The 24,212-nt window shown below is 33.1% G+C and overlaps 1 protein-coding gene across 1 annotated transcript in view; it reads left to right on the top strand.

Annotated features, from left to right (window-relative positions):
• Nucleotides 1-1,197: 1,197 nt before the first annotated feature.
• The window catches only part of PANX3 (pannexin 3), a 52,232-nt gene continuing 29,217 nt past the window's right edge, over nucleotides 1,198-24,212 (top strand). The window contains exon 1 of the mRNA XM_074303942.1: nucleotides 1,198-1,312. The gene's annotated coding sequence lies outside the window, so the exon portion shown is untranslated. The remainder of the gene's footprint in view (nucleotides 1,313-24,212) is intronic.

Genomic DNA, 24,212 nt, shown 5'->3' with positions numbered 1-24,212 from the left:
AAAGTTTCTGAGGATGAGAAAGATTAAAGAGTTCATGGAAGTGCTCTCAGGGACTAAATAAAATGTTTAATATAGTGAATGCAGGTACTCTGATGCTAAATTAACACCCTTACCATTATACTTCATTGTCTTTCTGATTATTACGCCCAGAGAGCACTTCAGATTTCTCCAGAAGGTATTCTCAATATTCTCTCTCTGTCTCTCTCTCTCTGTCTCTCTCTCTCTGTCTCTCTCTCTCTCTCTCTCTCTGTCTCTCTCTCTCTCTCTCTCTCTCTCTCTCTCTCTCTCTCTCTCTCTCTCTCTCTCTGTCTCTCTCTCTCTCTCTCTCTCTCTCTCTCTCTCTCTCTCTCTCTCTCTCTGTCTCTCTCTCTGTCTCTCTCTCTCTCTCTCTCTCTCTCTCTCTCTCTCTCTGTCTTCTTCCCACCTTTCTTTTCTCCTTCTCTCTGTCTTTTAATAGTGGAACAATAAAATACTAAATACAGGTTATATTCATCCCAGATCTATCAACTCTTCTTTAACTGTTAAGATATTTCAATTGCTCCCTACTCCTCATTGAACTATTAAAACATATTTCAACGTGCTGTTTTGGGGGCATATACCCTGTTTAATCAATTGAATTTGTGTTTTAAAGCATAATGATTACAAGTGAATGATACAGTTTGTGAATAAAATAATCATCCGGGCTTCGTTATGTAGGACTAATTGGTTTTTACTATTTCTCCTGAGCCAGAGATTTAGATAGGTTAATTTTGGAAAGTTGTTACCTACACTCTGCAGTTTCTGTCTCATCTATTGCCAACATTAAGAAAGCTCTGTAAAAAAAATTAATATAAAATAGAACACAAAAAAAAAGGGGGAAAGGACTTTTAGGCTTCAGAACTTAGCTGATTTTTTTAACTATGAGTTGCTCCTTTGTTCTGGTAAAAAGAGAAATACAAATTGTAAGAGTCAGAGAAGGAAGAGTCATGTTCAGTGCACCAGGAAGTAAACAAGCCAGTAATGCTTGAGATTCCTGGAAGTAATTTCTGTGAGCAAAACAGGGACCACCTCATGAGGGGAAACTCTGGCCATATTGAGATTGCTTCATTAAGGGAGGAGTCTCCTTCTCTGATTGGCTGTGTGTGTGACCTCATAGACCTTATTTAAGCTACAAGGAGGAGGAAGTCGCTTTCTTTTGTGAAGTCCGGGTTAGCTCCCTGGAGGCCTCAGAAACAGCCAGAGTCAGGATAAGCAAAAGTCCTTGGAGTGAAGGAGATAGACAAAACTGCCACAAGCTTGCCACCAACCTCCCTTCTCCTGGTCCTGCTGCAAAGTGAGTCTGGCTTGTCTCACACTACTCTCTAATCCCTCCTACAATTATCTGTACACGCCAAACATTGAGCCAGCATAGAACAGGGAGAAGGGGTGTTTTTCCAAACATATGTTAATAGAACCATTGTCTAATAGGTAATGAGCCTTAAGTGCTTGGTTGTCTGATTCAAGCACTCCTTTTAAGAGTTTCAGCCCTAGTGTTCACCTGGGAGTCAGCAGGAGGTCAGGGGCAGAATATGAGCACATGAATAAAAGACTTTGAGTTTGCACATGACTGTTCTTGGGTGCACTACCAGTATTTAAACTACTGTTCCTATGAAACAGTAGCCAGAGATCTCTGAAGACCTCAGAAATAGGTAAATTTGGTAAAATTGGTTTATACACTGAAAAATACAGTGACTAGTGATTTCTCTGAGGGCCTGGGAATTAGGAAAGACAGGCAATAGTAAATGTAGAATAGTAATAAGGTGTTCGCAAATGAAATGAATGCCTGGAGTTAAGCATTTACAACAAATCAGCAGGAATCATACAGAGAACTGTTCTACTATTTTAAATTTATCCATAAAACATTCAAGCCAGGAGCCCCAAAAGCATAAAATTTATCACTAGTGTTCTATGAAATGTGACCCCTTACCCTAAAATTCAAGACCTCTCAAAGACAGGTATGGATCAACAGAATATGATGTTCTTAAAGTATCATTCATTTGTTTATTTTCAGGGGAAGAAAAAGGAAAATTGCAGAAGATTGGGCTCACACAATTTATGTTCACTAACGAGTCATTTTTATTTACTTTGATTTGTTTAACTTCTACTTCTCTTCAAGAAAAACCCTGTAACCCTGTGACAAAAGAATATTTTTGAGGATGTGGGACTTTTAATGCCCATTCAATTATATTGTATAAGAAGGTCTCTCAGCCATAGCTTATGCCCAAAGTCTAACTCCCTTACATTTGACATCCAAGGCCTCTCATTATAAAATATCCTGCTAAATATCTTTATCAAACACTTCCTGTCAGAGGCCCAAGAGTGCTGAAACCAAAACTTTCAGATAGAATCTCAGCAATTGTTGGTGCCAATATCAGGAGTGAAAAATAAAGCATTTCATAAGGATCCCTTTGTACCTCACATTGATTTAGAAAGCCACAGTCACATTATTTAGGTTCAGCTATATTTTTATTTATTTGGCTAAATATTTCTCATATATTTTATTCTGATTCAGGACACACTCAGAAGTGTTGTGAGCAGATGTAAACAGTGGGCTGTGTTTCTAGTACTTCTGGTCAAGATGACCACTAGAAGAAGCTCAAGTCAGCCTTGGGAAACACCCCCTGTAGTTTTGTATTACAGGTGATATAAAGTGAAAGCTCATATAGCACTAAAAAAAAAAAAAAAAAAAAAAAAAAAAAAAAAAAAAAAAAAAAAAAACCTTTACTCACAAGACAGGAAGACAGGGTAAAAATTATTATACTAATGTTATAGATTTGGAATCTGAAGGCTATAAAAGTTAAAATTTCCTAAAACTCACTTGAAAGGTGAGCCTTGAAACTAGAGTTCTGACATAAGTTCTTTCCATTATACTTCATTTCCTCTCTAATAAGAGAATTGTCTTCCATTGTTAATTGTATTAAGAGAGTTTACCTGTAGAATGAACCTCAAATGCATACCCCACTCCTTTTACTAATCTCATTTCCATCAATAAAATAGAAAAATCATTGGTCTTAGAATGAAGTAAACTAGGCTTATTCTTCAAGTCACTTGAGCTCTCTCAGTCCCAGTTTCCTTATCTGTAAAATAATAACAGTTATCATTTGTCTGTAGCATTTTACAGTTTGTAAAGTGCTATGCAAATGTTATCTCATTTGATCCTCAAAACAACCTTAGAATATAGATGACATTATTATCCAATTTTACAAATAAGAAGGCTGAGGTAAAAGTTCAATGACTTGCCTAAGGTCACATAGCTAATAAGTGTCTAGGATCAGATTTGAATTCAAATCTTCCTGATTCTCAACCTAATACTTGATTGTGTTATCTAGCTACCAAGAACACAGAAAAGTTATGAGGAAAGTACTTCAGAAAGTATGATTTTAATTATTATGCTTCAGTACTTCAATAAACCCATGATCTCATAAGTAGACATATTACTTTTATTAATAAAAATCAGGCATCTTCCTTTCCAATATAATTCTGGTCCATGTTCTCCTCTAAATCCTCTATAAATATATCCTTAATATGCTAGAAGCCATCTTCTGGGTTTTCTAACATTTTGTAAGTACCAGTGCCACAGTAGAGCTGATATATTTCACCCTTACTCCATGAAAGGCAAAACCTGCTTTTTCAATCATTTTAATTCTAGAACATCTTTTAAACTATGTGCATATGCCATTTTTGCCAAATATGCTGCAATATACTTTCACCCACCATCCATCTGTCCATTGCCCTTTGAAGTCATCAGAAATTTAAATTTTTCATACCTTGTGGTGTTTCATGATTTTCAACTGCAGAACACCACCATGAAAAATATTATTATTAATATTCATAGTAATGAAAATTATATAGAACTCTAGCCTTTTTAATATTTAACCTGGAGGATTCAACAGACTTCTAAACTGATCTCTCCTCTCCAGCCTAATTGCAGAGCTGCCAAATTAATCTTCCTAATGAATTTTTGTGATTGTGTTGTTTCAAGCAAAAATTTTCAATGGGAAAGAGAAAATTTGGAACACAAGGTTTTGTAAGGGTTAATGTTCAATGTTGAAAAATTATCCATTCATATGTTTTAAAAATAATAAGCTTTAATTAAAAAATCCTCAAAAATAATGAAAATAAAAAAGTACATTTTGAACTATTAAAAAAAATTTTCAATGGCTCCTCATTGCCTTCCTGAATAAAGATTTAAAGATTTCCAAAATGCAGGTTGAGATTTCTTACATTTCTCCCTTTCTCAAAGTTTTTGCAATAAGTTATAGTCATTTTCTTTCTTTCCTCTTCAATAGTAAGAAGTTTTTTTTCATTTTTATGTAATTAACTTAGTTTTCCTATTTAAAATATTTGATAATTGTTAATCTATTCATTACTTATTTTGAAAAATCAGGTTTTATAATCATGCCAATTCAATTCTCTTTTCTTTCAGTTTTATTAAAACTTTAATTTTCAGAATTTTCACTTCACTGTTTTACTGAGAATTTTTTATTTGTGGTTGTTCAAGATTTTTAATTACATGTCTAATTCATTGATTTGTTTCTTCTCTTTTGTTGATTAAAGCAATTATAAAAATAAATTTTCTCTTCTATTAGAATAATGATAGTGACAATAATAATAGCTAACATTTATATAGTGCCTACTATGTGCCAAATATTATACTAAATGCTTTACAAGTTTGATCATTTGATCCTCACAATACCTCTAGGCTTTATTTTAATTTCCATTTTACAATTGAAAAAACTGAGACAAACGAGTTAAATGATTTGCCCAGGATCACAAAGCTAGTAGTCATCTGAGACTAAAGCTGATCTCGGGTCTTCCTGACTCCATACTCAGTGTTCTATTTATTGTGCCACCCAATCTGTACTTTAGAAGTATTAGTGCATTGTCTCATTATCTTTTGTTTTGATGAAAATTTTTATTATTTTGATATTTTGTAACTGAACCTATCAGTTCTCTAGAATATTATTTATTCTTTTTATCATTTCTTAGCATTCTTTTAAAAAACTATCAAATGGTATTTTATTACATTATGATCAATAAATGATATATTTGTTATTTCAACTTTTCTACATTTTTTCATGAGGTCCCTGTACACCATCAGTTTCTATAAATAGAATTTCTTTCTATTCCAAATCACTAATACTAAATCATCCCTATTTTTCCTATTCAGGTCCAATTTTTTTTTCTTGTTAATATTTTTGTTAGGTTTCTGTTTTCCAACACATCCTGTCATCCTTTTTACATTTTATAGATGAGTTCATCCCATTCACATTAAGAGTTATGATTTTTAAAATTAAATTATATTTTTAATCAGCTATCTCATGAAGATGATTATACACATGAAATAACCACAAACTCATACACAACAAAAAAATCCAGTAGACCTGAAAGATGAGCTCTTGTTCCAAAAGAACTCAGCAGGTACTGCATCCAAATAGTAGTTTTGAGCAAAATAAAAACTAGCTTACCAAAGCTAAAGCTGAATACGTGTTTTTTCTGGAGTGTCCACACTGATGGAGAGCGTCCTGCAAGTGGCATAGGTTTTACAATCAAAATTAATCTAGTCAACAGGATTGTATACCCACCAAAAGGAGTGAATGACAGGCCCATGATAATGCAATTGCCACTTGCAGGAAAGTGCCATGCTACCATCATCGGTACATATGTTCCCATTATGAACAACTCTGATGAGGTCAAATAAAATGGAGTGAAACAGGGATATGTACTTGACATAGGTTTTTTTTTTTTTGTTTATGTTTTTGTTGTTTTTTTTTTTTTACCTAGCAGTAAACTTTCCTGGGATATACATATAAATGATGAGGTTGACACACATTGCCAGAGCTATCTCAGAGTTTGAAGTTCCAAAAGAAAGTGTGAGAGAAAAGAAATGAAAGTCACCATGAAAAGGACATCAGAAAGCCTATGCCATGAAAGCCAGCAGATCCAGGAGATGGGGGAAGTCCTCTTTTTGCATTAAGAAGTCTTGGGTTCTATGATTTGCTGAATCCAGGTCAAATTAATATTTGAGTGTTATATTTGAACTGAATCTTGAAGGAGGCCAGTAATTCTAAGAGATAGACGAGGTATAAGAACAGTTTAGGAAGGGGGAATAATTGCCATTACAAAGGCAAAGAAAAGGAAGATGCAGTATCATGTAAGAAGCCCTGCAAATAGGCCAGAATAGTTCGACCAAAGAATATGGCATGGAAAAAATTGATGCATAAGAATACGTAATTGGAAAATTAAGGAGGGGTAGGTTTTGAAGAACTTTAAATGACAATTAATAACAATCAAAATTATAACATATAGCACTTTATAGGTAGACTTGTTTGACCGTCACAACAAAGGTAGATGCTATTGTTATCCTCTGTTTCACAAATGAGAAAACTGAGGCTGAAAAAGAGTAAATGACATTCCCTAGAGTCATATAACATATAAATATCTAAGCCAAGATTTGAGCTTAAGATTTCTTGACTCCAGAATCAATGTTCTATCCAACTAGCTGCTTTAAACTAATTTTTAAAATTCACATTCTTCTGAGATCTAAATCCCCAAATGTAATTCCTGATATGGGAATCTTAAGTGAATTTCAAATCCTGCTCTTTCTCAAATATTCCTCAGGCTTTCAGGATTTAAGAAAGGTACTATTCCATTCTGATGCTAGACTCACTCTCTTGGAGAAGACTGATAATTATAATAGTAACAATGATAGCATTTCTATAGCACCTATTAGTGCTAGGCACTGTACTAAAATTAATGAGTATTAGGTCATTTGATCCTCACAACAACTATAGGAAATAAGTACTATTATCATCATCATCATCATTATTATAAAATAGATATTATTTATTATTATTATTATTATTATTATTATTATTATTATTATTATTATTATTATTATTATAAATGACAAAGGCTCTTCTCAATTTACCATCCAAAGCTCTTTAACATAAGGAAAGTGAGGAAAAGTGGCTGGTTCAAGATTATATTGGAAATAAGAAGAACCATAATTGGAATCTACATATTATGAGACCTAGTCCAGCACCATGTCCACTATAATATGAGGTCTCTTAAATCAGTATTGCATCTAAGTTACCTAGGGAAATCCAGCTGGAAATGTACTCCAAACAGTTGAAGATATAACATGGATGTTCAGGTCAGTAAAGTATCTCTATGATAATTTGATTGGTATAGCATGAAAAGTATAAAGAAGCTTTGCTAATATTGTCATTTTTGTTATATTAGTATAACCCAAGCAATAAGCAATGAAGTTCTTAAGTTCGTAAGTTGTTTTAGAAGTAACTAGGTGGTGCAGTAGATACCATGTTAGCCTTGGAATCAAGACCTGTGTTCTAATCTGGTCTCAGATACTTACTAGCTATGTGACTTCAAGCAAATCACTTGACCCTTTTTGCCTTAGTTTCCTCATCTGAAAAATAAGCAGGAGAAGGAAATAGCAAAGCACTCTTGTAGGTTTTTCAAGAAAATTCCAAACATGATCACAGAGTTGATCACAGCTAAAATGATTCAATAACAACAAATGCTTAAGACATTAAACTTATAGAATGGTTTGAGTACTTTGGTAGATTCTTTCCCAAATAGCTCATGTATCTTATTTAGAATGGAATTTTCCTTTCTATTATAATTTTTTGGATTGTGTTATTATTACAAAGAAATGGAGTTTATTTTTGAGACTTTATTTTGTAGCCTGCCAATATGTCTTAATAACTATCTTTTTTTATTGCTTAGGATTTTTGAATGATGCCATTGGTTAATGGGAAGTTTTAGCTAGTCTTCAGATATTTATATGCATTCATTTAGTGCCATATTTTACTATCTTATAAGTATTGATAACATTTCCAGAACAATAACAAATAATAGTGGAATGAATAAGCATCTTTAAGCATCTTTACTTTACTACTATATTTATTGAATATGATGCTTGCTTGGAGTTTTAAATAGATATTTTCATGTTATATGAAAAGGTATCCCCCCTTGTTTATACTTTATAATTTATTTGTTTTAGCATAAATTAGTGTTGTACTTTGTCAAGGATAAAAGTCCTGAATTAATTGAAAAATGAGGTTTTGGATATTTTTGTTTTTAACAAAATAATATGTATTATTTTTCTAATTTTGAACTATTGTCCTGTGCCTAATATAAATCTGATTTGATTATAATGAATGATTCTCAAAACTAAACATTGCCTACTCCTGTAGTTAATATTCCTATAATGTGACTTTAAGTGACATCTTTTGAACAAGCTTCAGCTTGGTAAACAGAGTTTTGTCTCTAGAGAATATGAATTGTAGGCCTTACATTGTTGTGCAGCTATAAAATGGAGCAGCTAGATAATGCAATAGATAAAAATGTTGGGTTTGGAGTCAGGAAGGCCTGAGTTTAAATATGATCTTAGCCATTTACTAGCTATGTGTCCCTGAGCAAGTCAATTAATTTCTAGTTTGCCAAGGTTTCCTCATTTGTAAAATGGCATAATAGCATCTACCTCTCAGAATTGTTGTGAGGATCAAATGAGAAAATATTTGTAAAGCACTTAGCACCATCTGGCATATATTAAGTGCAATATAAATATTAACTATTGTTAATATTAGCTTGACATTATTTGATAAGGTAGGATAGAACTTGCTATCTTAAAAGAAAATGGAAAAATGTTTCTCCTGGGAAATGTTTCTCCAATTCAACTTGTTGTTATATATGCTGAGTATTATTATTTTTGTGGTTTAATTTTACTTTTTAAAACAATCATCAAAGCAAATATTTCAGTATACAAAGAAGAAAAAGAAAAAGGATTGCATAAGAAATTAAATTTCTATTACATAGTTTTTTTCTTAAGAAATCTATATGCAGACATACTGATATATCTAATTTAACAAAGTAATAACAAAACTGCCCTATTTATGTTTCTCTTCTGCACTTTTTGGGGGTTTTCTGAACAAATTTAAACATATTTATTGATTTTTTTTGAATAGCCATTACTATGCAATAATCTGCTACAACCTTAACTAAAAGCTCTCCTTCCAGCAAAAAAAAAAATTACTATATTGGCCATTTCTAAGAATATTATATTCTTTTAATGTGTTAGTCACATTTGTTTTCTAAGTAAATACTAACTTCATTTCTTTTCCTAACTTAGGTTAAAAAAAAAAAGAAAAAATATTCAAATATTGTTTAGCATCTTTGCTATAACAAATGTGTTTGTAGTCTGTCGCTTCCCTTGCAGGTGGAAGTAATAAAGAATGTCTTGTATAAGCAATAAAATGCAGAGTATTTAATCACTTCTTCCATATCACCAATGGATGATTCCAAGGGAGCACTGTAGCATTCCAAGGCAATAAGAGGAAGGGATAAAGTAGTGATAGCTTCCAATTGTTTTGTAATATATTACCTCTTCTTCAATATCAAAACATGGTTATACATTCTCTGTAATTCTCTACTCAGAATGGGGCCTTCCTATATGGAGACAGTATTATTCATTTATTCATTCAATCAAAGTATATTGCATACTTTCAATGTACAAAGCATGATGGTAAGCGTAAAGGAGGTAGAAAGATGAATAATGCATGGTTTCCTTCCTCAAGGAGTCTACAATAAAGCAGAAACGAGAAAAAAGAGTTCACATGATAATCAAGGATGATTCAGAAGTATCTACGATATATAAGAAATTGATACAAATGTATAAGAATAATAACTGTTCCCCAATAGATGAGGTCAAAAGACAGAGAGTTCCTGATTGAAGAACACAAGTTATCAACACATTGGTTGTTGCTCCAAAAATATACTTGGAGACAAAAAGGCTCTAAATAGCAAATAAAAGTAATGAAAAATTAAGGCAACACTGAGTTCTACATCCCACCAAACAGATTACAAAAAAAAAAGAAAGAAAAGAAAAGAAAAATGGAAATCATTTGAATGGCTATGGAAGAACAGACACATTAATTCATTTTTGGTGTAGCTGTGGATTGGTCCAACAATTATCAAAAAATGAATTGGAAATATACCCCAAATGTCACTAAATTGTATATATCCTTTGATTCAGCAATAACATTACTAGCCATATATATTCAAAGAGATAAAAAACAGGATAATAACTTAAATATACAAAAATATTTTAGCAACACTTTTTTGTTATAGCAAAAAACTGAAAACTAAACAGGGAGTGACCATCTGTTGGTGAATAGTTGAACAAATTGTGGCTGAATGTAATGGAATATTATTATACCATAAGAAAAAAAAACACATATAATAAATTTGGAGAAACTTATGAAGATCTATAAAAACTGATGCAGTATAAACTAAACAGAACCAGGAAGATAACTGATATACTTACCACAACACTTAACACATACAACATAATAGGTGCTTAATAAATGCTTGTAGACTACAAAACTATAAGGAAAACAACTTCAAAATTTAAAACTCAGATCAATTTAATGACTAACCACAGCAACCAAAGATAAGTGGTAAAGCATGCTTTCCAGCTTTTGACAGCGAAGTGGACTAAAAATGCAAAATAAGACATACAGTTCTGGATATGACCACTTATTTTTATACTTATTTGTCACAACAGAGAAAGATTTTAGATGAAGGAGGAGAATGGAGATTGGAAGAGGTAGAATAGTGATAGTAGTGCCAAAAAAAAGGAAGAAAAGAAACAAAAGAGTATCGATTTAACATAAAACTATACAGAAGAAAACAAATATGTTCAAAAGAAGATACAACTGGGCAATTCTATTACAACTTTGTTAAATTTAATGGTTTTTTTCCAAAACAATCCAAAAGAAGTTCACAGTTTCTTATACAATCCTCATTTTTATTCTTCTTATTTAAAATGTTTCTGTTGGTTATAAGTTCATGGAAAAAAAATAAATTAAGAAAGAGATGTTCCTTTCTGTGTGTTACTATGGAAATTGTATTAACCATTTTAAATACTATGAGGCATATTAAGCTGGTGTAGTGGTGCAATATATTTCATTCAGTTTTAATAAGAGACTGAAGCTATGCTAATTATTGGCCTCAGACTACAGTCACATTAACATGGAAGGAAGGGTCTTGGTTCATTACTGGGAAACTAATTAGAAGAATGAGGAGGAACAGAGGTGTCAGGAAATGAAGAACAAGAATTTAATGGAACTGTTAGGTAGCACATGAACTAGAGTACTGGGCCTAGAAACAGAGAGATCTGAATTCAAATCTAAGCTCAGATACTTACCAGCTCTATGACCCTGGGTAAGTCACTTTACCTCTGCCTACCTCAATTTTCTCAACAGTAAAATGGATATAAGAATTGTACCTACTTCCCAGATTTATTGAGAGGATTAAATGAGATATCTCAAATTAATAAGAAAAATTATTCCCCAACTTATTAATGGTCAAAAGATATGAACAGGCAGGTTTCAAAGAAAGTGATCTAATTTATCCAAAACCAAATGAAAAAATGTAGAAATGCAAACTAAAACAATGCTGAGGTTTCATCTCATAGTCATCAAATTTTCAAAGATGAAAGAGGGAAAATGAAAAATTTGAATAGGCTATTGGGAAAGGGGAAAAAGGTACATTGGTATACTGTTGGTAGACCTATGGAATAATAAACATTATGGAAAACAATTTGGAACTCTGACCCAAAATTACTAAGCTGTGATTTAGAACCAATTATACCATTATTAGGCCTATTCCCCAAAAGAGATCAAAGAAAAGGGGGAAAAGATCCACCAGTACCAAAAAAACATTTCAGCAGTCCTTTTTGTAGTGAAAAATAATTAGAAACCAGGAAGGAAAGACAGAGAGGGGCAGTGCTCAATAACTGGAGAATGACTGGATTTAATTTGTGGTATACAAATAAAATTAAATGCAATTGTGTTGAAAGAAGAGACAAATGGTTTTAGAGAAAACTGGGAAGGCTTATGAACTAATGATCAGGAAAGTAAATAGACTTGGGGAACAAATAATACAATGACAACAACACTGATAACTTTGAAAGATATAAGAACTTTGATTCACAGGAATGATGTTGAAGCATGCTACTGACTCAGGCTGCAAAATGAGAGATACATTTTACATGAACCACAGTTGTTCAGTTGAGGGAGAAGTGAGAAAGTGAGAAAACAAATTATTTTAATTGAAGATTCCAATTTTAAATTTAATGAAGTGTACATCTGAAAAAAACAGATCATCCCAATAAATCTAAGTGTCCAAGGAATTCACATAAAAATGATAGTTGCAGAAATGAGAATGGATAAGAGGGAGAAATAATATACACCAAAGCTACAATCCTTATAAAGAACATTATTTAGATAGCTGGAATCCCACTGATATTTTCCTCCTTAATCACAAAATTAAAGTTCAGCCAAATTTTCAATATATATGTTTGGCATAACCTTAAAAGACCTTTGGAACATTTGGGTTTTATTGTCATTATTATTGTACTGATCTAATTTCTTATTTTGGAAACCTGATATAAATCTGATTGCCCTTGAGATTTTATAATGTTAACAGAGAATACTAAGAAACAAGTAATTATAATATAAATTAGATTAATAGAAAAGATGTTTCAGGCCCCTTACCAGATAATCACTGACTATATACATCTATCTTTTTCCTTTGATTTGAGTCTAGTAATGGATTTCTTCTTATTTGCTTAAATATTCCCAGTGGTAAATGTTCTTCCCTTTTCCTTTCTCTTCTATTATAAAAAGGGATATTAATGATATTCTAGTCTATCTTAGCTTAAAAAACCTTTATCTGAAGAAACATAAGTAGTTTTCACTGTAACAAACTACTTCTTTACTATATGCTACCAACTATCATAAATATATCATTATTACTTTTATTTCCTCTCTAGCTCCTCAGAAATCTTTTTCATCTTGAGTTTCATCTAGGATTATTTCATGCATCATAACAAAGAGTATTCAGTTTTATCTAATAAACCAAAGCATAAGAAATTTCTCAAGAATTTCCATCTTCTCAAAAAGAAATTAAATATATACCTAATTGATAAATTTTTTAAGATGAAGTTAGACATAGTATAAATTCTCTAGTACAGCTCTCCATGGTTCTTTAATTCCCTCAAATAGAACTGACTATTGATAGCACAAATAATTATAGAATCTTAGAACTTTAGAGCTGAAAGGGATATTAATAATCATCTAGTCTATCTTAGTTTTGTAAGTCCTTTATCCAAAGACACATAGATAGTTTTCACTATAATAAACTGCTTCTTTAGTATATGCTACCAACTATCATGAAGCCCTGCCTGTTTGTCAAACCTATTTACATCACTATTTTTAGGTTCAAAATCCACTAGAGAATAAGTTTTTTTAAGTTAAGACTCTCCACTTACTTTATCATGTTCATTGTCCATCTGACAATGCTCCAAACTTGTTCAGATATGAGATACCTATAGCTAACAATAAAATACAAATTTGTTCTATGCTAGCCCAGATCTTTGTGCATGTTTATGTGTTTGTTGATTGCAAAAGCATTGTCTGGACTAGCATAATATTTCTTATTCAATATTTCCTTCCTTTCCTGTGCCACATCTGTTAACTGAGTAGCTACTCAGCAACAAGAGCCACTAAAATATTGATAGTTCTCAGAAGCTGTATTTCTGTCCCCAACTTCTGGCACAAGGTTCCTGCCTCCTCGAATAGCTCCAAAATCTGTCCACAGTTAAACAGCGCAGCACTGCAGTATCAGTACTACCACAAGCGGACAGTTCTTAACATTGTTCCTGCTAAGCCCCCTAGCGGCAACTATGTTACACATCTCTTTTAAATAGAAGCTCTATCTAGTAAGGAATTTAGCTAGTCAAAGATCTTTTAAATTAAAGAAGCAAGCCTAAATATTTCTTTTAATATTACCTTTCATAATTACCCTCTAGATTTCTGATGTAAGGCAGATCAAAAGTTCTTTGTTTTTCCTTTAATTCGGTACTTTCAGGACCTTTGGTTCATTTAATCTTTAAAAATAATAAGCGTTGACTGAATGCAAAGGTTGGTAATGTATATTTTAAATAATTCGTAATCTGTCTCTATCCCATGTAAAGTTGGATCTTATAGTTTAATTGGAGGATAAGACACAAACATATATTCCTATCATTCTCAATATTCCATGATAAGTCGTGTAGCCCACAGACCCAATTACAGGAAGCATATACCAAAGAAACTCCCAAGAAATTATTTTATTGATTTAGAAAAAATAATAACAAAGTTCATCTGGAAGAACAAAAGATCAAGAATTTCAAGGGAATTAATGAAAAAAGCAAATGAAGGCGGCCTAGCTATACTAGATCTAAAACTATATTATAAAACAGCAGTCATCAAAACCATTTGGTACTGGCTGATAAATAGTGGAACAGGTTAGAATCACAGGGCAAAATAGTCAATAACTATAGCAAATTAGAGTTTGACAAACCTAAAGACCCCAGCTTTGGGGATAAGAATTCACTATTTCACCAAAAAAGCTGGGAAAATTGGAAACTAGTATGGCAGAAACTGGGCATTCACCCACACCTAACACCATATACCAAGATAAGGTTAAAATGGGTCCATGACTTAGACATAAAGAGTGATATTATAAAGAAATTTAAAGAACATAGAATAGTTTACCTCTTAAATCTGTGGAGAAAGAAAGAATTTGTAACCAAAAAAGAACTGGAACTCATTAATGAATACCAAATGGATAATTTTGATTATATTAAGTTGAAAAGTTTTTGTACCAACAAAACTAATGCAGACAAGATTAGAAGGGAAGCAATAAAATGAGAAAACATTTTTACATTTAAGGGTTCTGATAAAGGCTCATTTCTAAAATATATAGAAAATTAACTTAAATTTATAAGAATTCAAGCCATTCTCCAATTGATAAATGGTCAAAGGATATGAACAGGCAATTTTTAGATAAAGAAATTAAAGCTATTTTTATTCATATGAAAAGATGCTCTAAATCACTATTGATCAGAGAAAATGCAAATTAAGACAGCTCAGAGATACCATTTTACACACCTCTCAAATTGATTAAGATGACAGGAAAAGATAATGATGAATGTTGGAAGGGATGTAGAAAAACTGGGACACTAATACATTGTTGGTGGAATTGTCTATGGATCCAGCCATTCTGAAGAGCAACTTGGAACATGATCAAAAAGTTATGAAACTTCATATCCTTTGATCCATCAGTGTTACTTCTGGGCTTATATCCCAAAGAGATTTTAAAGGAGGGAAAAGGATTCATATGTGCAAAAATGTTTGTAGCAGCCCTTTTTGTAGTAGCAAGAAAGTAGAAACTGAAAGGATGCCCATCAGTTGAAGAATGGCTGAATAAATTATGGTATATGAATGTTATAAAATATTGTTGTTCTATAAGAAACAATCATCAGGATGACTTCAGAGAGGCCTAGAGAGATTACATGAACTGGTGCTAAGTGAAATAAGCAGAACCTGGAGATCATTGTACACAGCAACAACAAGACTAGAGGATGATCAATTCTGATGGACATGGCTCTCTTCAATAATGAGATGATTCAGACCAGTTCCAATTGTCCAGTAATGAAGAGAGCCATTTATACCCAGAGAGAGGACTCTGTGAGCTGAGTGTGGACCACAACATGGCATTCTCACTCTGTTATTTGCTTGCATTTTTCTTTCTCAGTTTTTTTCTTCTTCATCTGATTTTTCTTTTGCAATAAGATAACTAAATAAATATGTATGCATATATTGGATTTAACATATATTTTAACATATTTAACATGTATTGGATTACCTGTCATCAAGAGGAAAGAATGGGGGGAAGGAGGGAAAATTTGGAACACAAGAAACACAAGACTCATTGTTGACAAATTACCCATCCATATGTTTTGTAAATAAAAAGCTTTAATAAAAAACAAAAAAAAATTACTATGGTCTGGAATCAAACCTGCAATATTTCTATCATATCCCTGTAGTAACCCAGTTATTAGGGAAGATAGCATGTGTAGTGGACACTGCAATGAGATAATGTTGATTTCCACGTTGCTACAGCAATGAAAACTACATAAGGTGCTTCAGCTGAAGGTAATAAGTAATTTTCAGGCACAAATGCTGAACGAGTTCCTCTGCCTGTCTGCACTGGTTAGAGGAATAGTGAATGTCCATTCACTGAGGGTCCAGCACTATGAAAGCCAGCAGATGAGTTACAATCCAGCCTTGGTTGTAAGTTCAGTCTACCTGATCCTTCTACTCCACTGAGGTTATCAAGTATTCCAATTATGGATGTGGACTGTGCTTGTATGGGAAGTAAATGGCAGGATAATAGGACATAGCCATTGGTATTACTTATCTTTGGTGCAAGTGCACTGCAGACAAGAAATAAAACTGACTAGATTCAAAACCAAATTAGGAATGTCATGTCCATTTTTTCATTGCTATAAGGTGTTTACTGCATATTTGCCCCTTTTTTGTAAGAATCTCAAGGCTTGGGATAGGACGATTTTTCTTTCTTTGTATTAATTACTACCATCAGCCTGCCCAATGCATGTTGAATGGTAAACCCTTTTCTTTTTTCCTTTAAATACTAATGAAATCAGACCATAATTGTATTTTTTTAAAATCATTGTTAGAACGTTCAGAAAAATAAGGCAAAATAAGTAACATTGAACAGAAGACAGAATTGCCTAATGACAAAGTTTAGGAATTTTATTCCACGGTACTAAAATCTAGCCATAACCAGAATCTTCCCTCCCACAAAAAAACACAAACAAAAACCTACTCTTATCTAACATAGGGACAAGCTTTCATCATCTTACTTTAATAACAAAGTTGGTATATCTTTTTACTAACCAAGTGTCTGACATAAATCTCAGGCTTCTTTTCCAATTCAAATTGACAGCCTTTCTGGCTCCTCCCATTAGCTTCTAGAATCATAACTTCAGGCTTCCAAGATCTTGCCACTTTTGTAAAGCCCTACCAAGACTGATTAAATTATTATTTAATTCACCCTCATCAAGCAAACATTGAAAGGTTTACTATGTCACAAACATGTCTTCCCCCTCACCTCAAAATACCATCATAAAAACATCCACATAGACAACACTTTCTTCTGCTGTATGATTTCTATGTTCTCTATTCAAAGCAAATATTGCTATTACTGGCTCAGAATAGAGTTGTCTTGTTCTTCATCTTTCCTGTAAAACACAGTCTAATTGAGGGGTCTAAATAATCTATGTGTAATGTTCAGAGTCATTGCTTCTCAGGGGATGGTCTTATGTTACTAAGGATTACCCACAGATAGTTTGTGGCTGAGTTTATAATCACTGCCTAAACCAAATTATATCCTGGCAATTTTTAAAACTAGCATAGCTGACTTTTACTGAAAATAAAAGTAAACTACAAATACAAAAGTGTTTTCAAATGATATTAGGTAAATTTCTCTGTTTATTGAGCTAAGCACAGAATGTCATAGCCCCCTAATTCTATCTTCACCCTCTCTCATTCCCATTATTTGCCTCATCATAGAGACTAACAATGATAAAATATCCATCCATTTTGTTTTCAGTATAAAGGAAACTTTCCTAAGAAAAAGCTTATAAATTAAACCTACTTCTAGACATCAGAAATATTATTAAAACTTTGCAAATTTTTTCTTTTAACAATTTTTTCTGACCATAGAGATGTCATCCTCAAAACTATACTTACTGATAGTTTATTGTGATTCTACTATGACAGATGTGAACTTTTTTACACATTGGTCTTATCATTTCATAAATCTGTTCAACCTAAGTATTTATACTGCAGAAGTAGGATTAGCTGACCTTAGGAGTAACTAGACACCTAGAGAAATCTCTATAGTAGATTCAAGTAGGAAAAATATTGTATATTGTGGAACTAACCAATGTTCTCCCTTACTCCTTATCTATACTACTATCTTACTACTACTATTCATGTCCAAAACAAATGTAGAGGAGTTTAGATGAAGAAGCTGCCTAGTAAAGTTATTAAAAAAAAAAAAACAAAGAGGGAGAATGTCAATGATTTACCTCAATTAGAGTCCAGTTTCTTAAACTGTCATTTAAGACTCCATATGAGGTCTTTTAACTAAATGTGGGGTGTCACAAAATTGTGATTTATCATCAGTAAGTATTTGATTTGTATATCTATTTACCTATATGCCTAGGGTTGCAAAAAGTTCTCTCAGAAAAAAAGGGATCATGAGTGGAAAAAATTTTAAAAGCCCTGAACTTGAGTATCCTTGAGTAAATTGTCCTTCAAGTCCATAGCAAGTGTTAGCAGCATAGCCTGAAGTCCCATGACTTCCTACCTTTTTACCCTGGAGAAGTCACTAGGCTACCCAGTGTTGCTTCCTAAAGTTAGTCTTTAGGGAGACAACTGGTGATGTCCTTTAGTCTTCTGCTCTCAAAGAAACTAGAATGTTACTAGGGTCAAGTGACTGCCTATCCTGGGGCAGAAGCTAGAGTAAAAATGATTGCCTCTAAAAGCTATCTTTGGGGAAAGAATATGGAATCAGAATAAATTAAAGAATAATTATCCTTCTTCTGGCTAGTGAACTCAAACCTTATTGGAACTTCACTTCCAAAAACCTAATAAAGTGACAATCCCTAGTCTTTTATTTCAGGAATCCAGTAGCCTGTTGTCCACTCCACTTTATTTTTTTATTTTTTATTATAACTTTTTATATACAAAACATATGCATGGGTAATTTTTCAATATTGACCCTTGCAAAAACTTCTGTTCCTCCTTCCTCCCACCCCCTCCCTTAGATGGCAGGTAGTCCCATACATGTTAAATATGTTAAAGTATATGTTAAATAAAATATGTGTATACATATTTATATAGTTATCTTGTTGCACTGGAAAGATCGGATTTAGAAAGAAGGTAAAAATAACCTGAGAAGAAAAAAACAAAAATGCAAGCAAACAGTAACAGAAAGAGTGGAAATGTTATGTTGGGATTCATACCAATTTTCCAGTATGCTTTCTCTGGGTGTAGTTGATTCTATTCATTAGAGATCTGGAACTGATTTAGATCTTCTCATTGTTGAAAAGGGCCATGTCCATCAGAATTGATCATCATATAGTACTGTTGTTGAAGTGTATAATGATCTCCTGGTTCTGCTCATTTCATTTAGCATCAGTTCCATGTATATCTCTCTCCAAGCTTCTCTGTATTTATCCTGCTGGTCATTTCTTATAGAACAATAATATTCCATAACATTCATATACCACAATTTATTCATCTATTCTCCAATTGATGGGCATCCATTTAATTTCCAGTTTCTTGCCACTACAAAAAGGGCTGCCACAAACATTTTGGCACATAGAGGTCCCTTTCCCTTCTTTAATATCTCTTTGGGATATAAGCCTAGTAGTAACATTGCTAGATCAAAGGGTATTATGCACAGTTAGACAACTTTTTGAGTATAGTTCCAAATTGCATTCCAGAATGGTTGGATCTATTCACAACTCCACCAACAATGTATCAGTGTCCCAGTTTTCCCACATCCCCTCCAACATTCATCATTATTTTTTCCTTTCATCTTAGCCAATCTGACAGGTATGGAGTGGTATCTCAGAGTTGTCTTAATTTGCATTTCTCTGAAAAACAATGATTTGTCTACTACACTTTAAAAAAAAAACCCTCTCCTTAGCAAGGGATCTGATAAATCTATTCACTAAATTGTGAATAATTAATAAAACTTATTTAATAGAGTAAAAATATTTCACATGCCAAAAAATAAACATATAATATACATGATAAATAGCATGTATGGTAAATTGGAAATAATGAATAGAAAGAAGGCATTGAATTTAAAGGAAATTAGTAAATAATCATTGTGTCCCAAAAGCTCCCTAGAAAATGGCATTTTAAGTGGGGCCTGAAGGAAGCCAAGAACTGGCAATGAGGATGAAAATAATTCCAGGCATGGAGGAAAGTCGATGAAAATGCAGTAAAAAAAAATAGAATGTGTTTTTCAAAGAAGAAAGAGGAATGTAAAGTCACTGGATCTCAGAATGTATATAAAGAAGTAAAATAAAGGAATTCTAGAAAGCTAGAAGGGGTGGTCAGGTTATTAATGGCTTTTAAAGTCAAACAAAGGCTTTTATTTGATACTGGAAGAAACAGGGAAGCACTGAAGTTGGTTTTTTAATAGGGAAATCAATTGATAGCTGAGTAGAGAAGGAACTAGAATTGGCAAAGACAGAAAAACCAACTAGAATGGCTCATACCAGGGAGATGACAGTGTCAGACAATGGAAGATGATGTATAATAGGTATGCTGATAAGGTAGAATCAATAAGCCTTGAAAATTAATCAGATATGGATGTGGGATAGATATGAAAGAGGAAGAAATTGAGGATAAAACTGAGGTTACAAGCTTAGGGACTTGGGATGATAGTGATGTACTTGCTAATACCATGAGTGTTAGGAAAGGAAAAGAATTTAGGGGAAAAGATAATGAGTTCAGTTTAAGTTTAAGTTCAGTTTCAGGTATCTCCATCCAATCCAAGTTATCCAATGAGCAACTAGAAATGAAAAACTGTAAATCAGCAGAGAAGTTAGGACTGTATAAGATGAACAGAGAATCATTTTTTACAGCAATAATAATTGAATCCATGAGAGCTGATGAAATTATCAAATAAAATAGTATACAGGGAGGAGACATGAGACACAAGAATAGAGTTTTGGAGAACATCAATGGTTAGTACATATGACATAGATAATGATCTAGCAAAGGAGACTAAGAAGGAGCCATCAGATGAATAGGAATAAGAACAAGAATATAGAAGTGTCACAGAAATCTAAAGAGAAGAGAATATCAAAGAAATTAGGGAGAATGAAAATGTTAATCTGCAGAGAATTCAAGAAAGATGAAAACTAACAAAAGGTAATTTGGCTTAATAATTAAGATCATTGGTGGGAGCAATTTCTGTTGAATCATGATATCAAAGGCGAGGCTGCAAGGAGTTAATAACAAAGTGAAAAGAAACGTGGTAGAGACACTATAGATGACCATCTCAAGGATTTCAGTCACAAAAGGGAATAAAGAATGGTAGCTGAAAAGGATAGATTAATTAAGTAAAGGATTTTTGGGAGATATGGGCACAATTATAGATAGGAGGAAATAAGACTTCTATTTTAGACAGGGAGAGTTTGAAGAGAAGTGAGGGAAGAGAGATGATAGAAGGGATAATCTGTTGGAGAAGAGAGGATGGAATTTTATCATTTGTGCACATAGAGGGATTTGCTTTGTCAAGGAGAAAGGTCTCTTTACTATGTGAACTAGGGATCTTGAGGACTGATAGTGGAAGAATGTTATCTAAGCAATATGAGATGAAGAGAGAAGAGGATCTCTCTTGAAATAGCCTCACTTTTTTTTTAAGCAAAATATGAGGAAATGTTCGTATCTGAGAGGATGAAGGAAGGGGAATCAAGGGACATTTAAAGGGAATTAAAAAGGTTTAAATAAAATACTGCAGTGAATCAATTAGAGAAGCATAAAAGGATTGGCTTACCACAGTGAAGACCTAATTGAGGTTGTTTAATATAAATTCCTAGTAGACCCAGTATTCTTTCACAATTTTCTCTGACTTCATTCAGCTGCACGTGTGTAAAAGTGAAGGAAGGCAGTAGGTGGTGGCAGATGGCTAAAGCTTGGTAAAATGAGATCAGCAATAGGATAAAGGGGCATGAAATTTTAGAGAAAGAACAATGTGGAATTAAACTGATTCACCAAGGAAACAAGATTTGAAAGGGAGGAAAGTGTAGTCAGTGTACAGACAAATATATGGGAAAACATTTAGGGGTGTAGGGTTTGGAGGTTGGGTTGAAAAAAAATGAAGACAATTAGGGTTACAAGAAAGAAGAAGAAGTTAAATAACAGATCATTATCAGACAAAAGAATTTCAGAGTTTATGTACATGGAAGTGGAACACTTATAGGTAATAGTAAGATCAAGAGTATGACTATTTCTGGTTGTGCTTGAGTTGGGGAAAGAGTAGGTCATATGAAATGATTAAGTAGAGTAATTGGGAGGTTAGGGTATCCAAGGGAATATCAGTATTTGGGTTGAAGTCTCCTAATACAAGAACAGGACCTGGGAAGAATGGACTATGGTCCAGGAACTAAATACATTTAGGTAAAGAGAGTGTCCTGCAAGTCAATAGATGGCAGCTACCCAGAATCTTGGCTGGGTGATAACTGAATAAAAAAGAGGATAAGGTACTGAACAATAATGTCAAAAGGAGAGGCTAGAAGTAGAAATAAGGAGCAAGAAATATTCCAATTTTCCAACCAGTAAGTAGGGGTGCATGATTGAAAGTGAAGCCAGGACTGGAGAGGGCAGCAAGGCCATATCATCATAAAGGAACCAATTCTCAATGAGTAAAAGAAATTGGAAGGAGTGAGAAAGACCAGGTTTAACATTACAAATCAGTAATAGGTGATTTTCTAATAATTAGAGCAATATAAAAGTAAAATGAGATGCCTTTGGAAACAGCGGATTTTCAGCCATCTTCTTTCTCTCTTTCTCTCTCCCCTTTGTACTCCCCTTACACCCACACCTATCAGTGAAATGTTTCAAGGAGAACATGGCTAACCTCTTGTTGATGTGGGGGAAGGGATTCCTATACAGGAAGTTTGTTGAATTAGATGGTCTTGGAGGCTCTTTCCACTTATCATAGGTTCACAGATCTAGACTTGGAAGGGACATTAGAGATTTTTTAAAAGAGGCAACTGAAGACAGAGAAATTAAAATGACTTGCCCTATATCGCACAGATAGTAACAGAGTTGGAATTTGAATTTAGTTCCTCTGACTCCAAATCTAATGTTCTTATCACTGTACCCAAAGTTTCATCATGTCACACAAGTGATCCTGGTTCCCAAAGCAATAGCAGTGGAACATAAGCTTTGGCAGATCTTAATAAGCTAGGCAAGCTTTAAGTACATACATGTCTGGTTCTAACTATATGTTTATTATATGGGGAACAGTTTGACTATATTCAAAAAAGGTAGTTAATCAAAGGGTTAGCTACCAGATCATGGATTATTTGTGTGTAGCAGAATTTAGAGATGAGGTGGGAAAACCTTAGAAATAATATAGTTGAACTCTCAGATTTTTCTGATTCAACACCCAGCTAGATTAATGACTTGCCCATTTATCACACAAGTTATAAACAGCAGAGCTGTATTTCCATTCTAGTTCTTGTGTCTCCAAGTCCTGTAAACTTTTCACTTTCTCATAAGAACTCATAAAGACCTCCAACTAAGACTATAAGAGATGATGATCAATTCTGGTAGACTAAATAGCCACAACCAACTAAATCACAATCCCTGGAAATAAAAGTATATAGTAAATGCACAGAGTATTTATTTGAACATGTGTGTGTTCATATATATACATATATATCACCGAATGAAATGTCCCACTTTACTTCAGCATTCTGTAAGTTCTAAAAGTTATATTAAATTTTAGCTTCTTTCTCAGGTAGCTAAAGGTACTTTAAAATAAGCACTATGCTCAGGAAATATATTATATACAATGTTATATAATAACATATCATACACAATATTATGTAAAATAATAAACATAATATTACATAACATATGTATGTTACATAATAATATATTTGCAGCATTATGATAACATATATATCATTCTATGATAATATGCACAATATCATATGATAATATATTATAAACAATATATTAACAAAGAATGAGATACTCACAAAAGCTGACACTAAAAAGAAAGACAACAAATACACAAACATATATCAAGCAGCAATATCAAGTTAATAAATACAATTAAATACAAAGTAGTAAATACAAGGCAGTTTGAGTGAGAGGGCATTAGCAGTTGTGGGTATCAGACTATACCTAGAAAGTAGTGAGCTGTGTCTTAAAGGAAAAGATGAAGTTGTGGAAAAAAAATGTAAGGAGGAAATACCTTCCATGCATGAAGGATGGCAAATACAAAAAAAAAAGAGATATATCATATCATGTATCAGATATAAAAATAAGACCAGTTTGTTTTTTTTCTGGAAGCTTTAGCAAAGTCTGATATTCATTAAAAAGGGGAATAATATGGTTCAATCTGAATTTAAAGAAAATCACTTTAGTAGCAGTGTAGAAGGTAGACTGAAATGGGAAAAGAATTGGGCAAGAAGATCAATTAGGAGAGTACTG

Source organism: Sminthopsis crassicaudata, chromosome 3, assembly GCF_048593235.1.
Source record: "Sminthopsis crassicaudata isolate SCR6 chromosome 3, ASM4859323v1, whole genome shotgun sequence".
NCBI lineage: Eukaryota > Metazoa > Chordata > Mammalia > Dasyuromorphia > Dasyuridae > Sminthopsis > Sminthopsis crassicaudata.
This window is presented reverse-complemented; position numbering and strand designations above follow the sequence as displayed.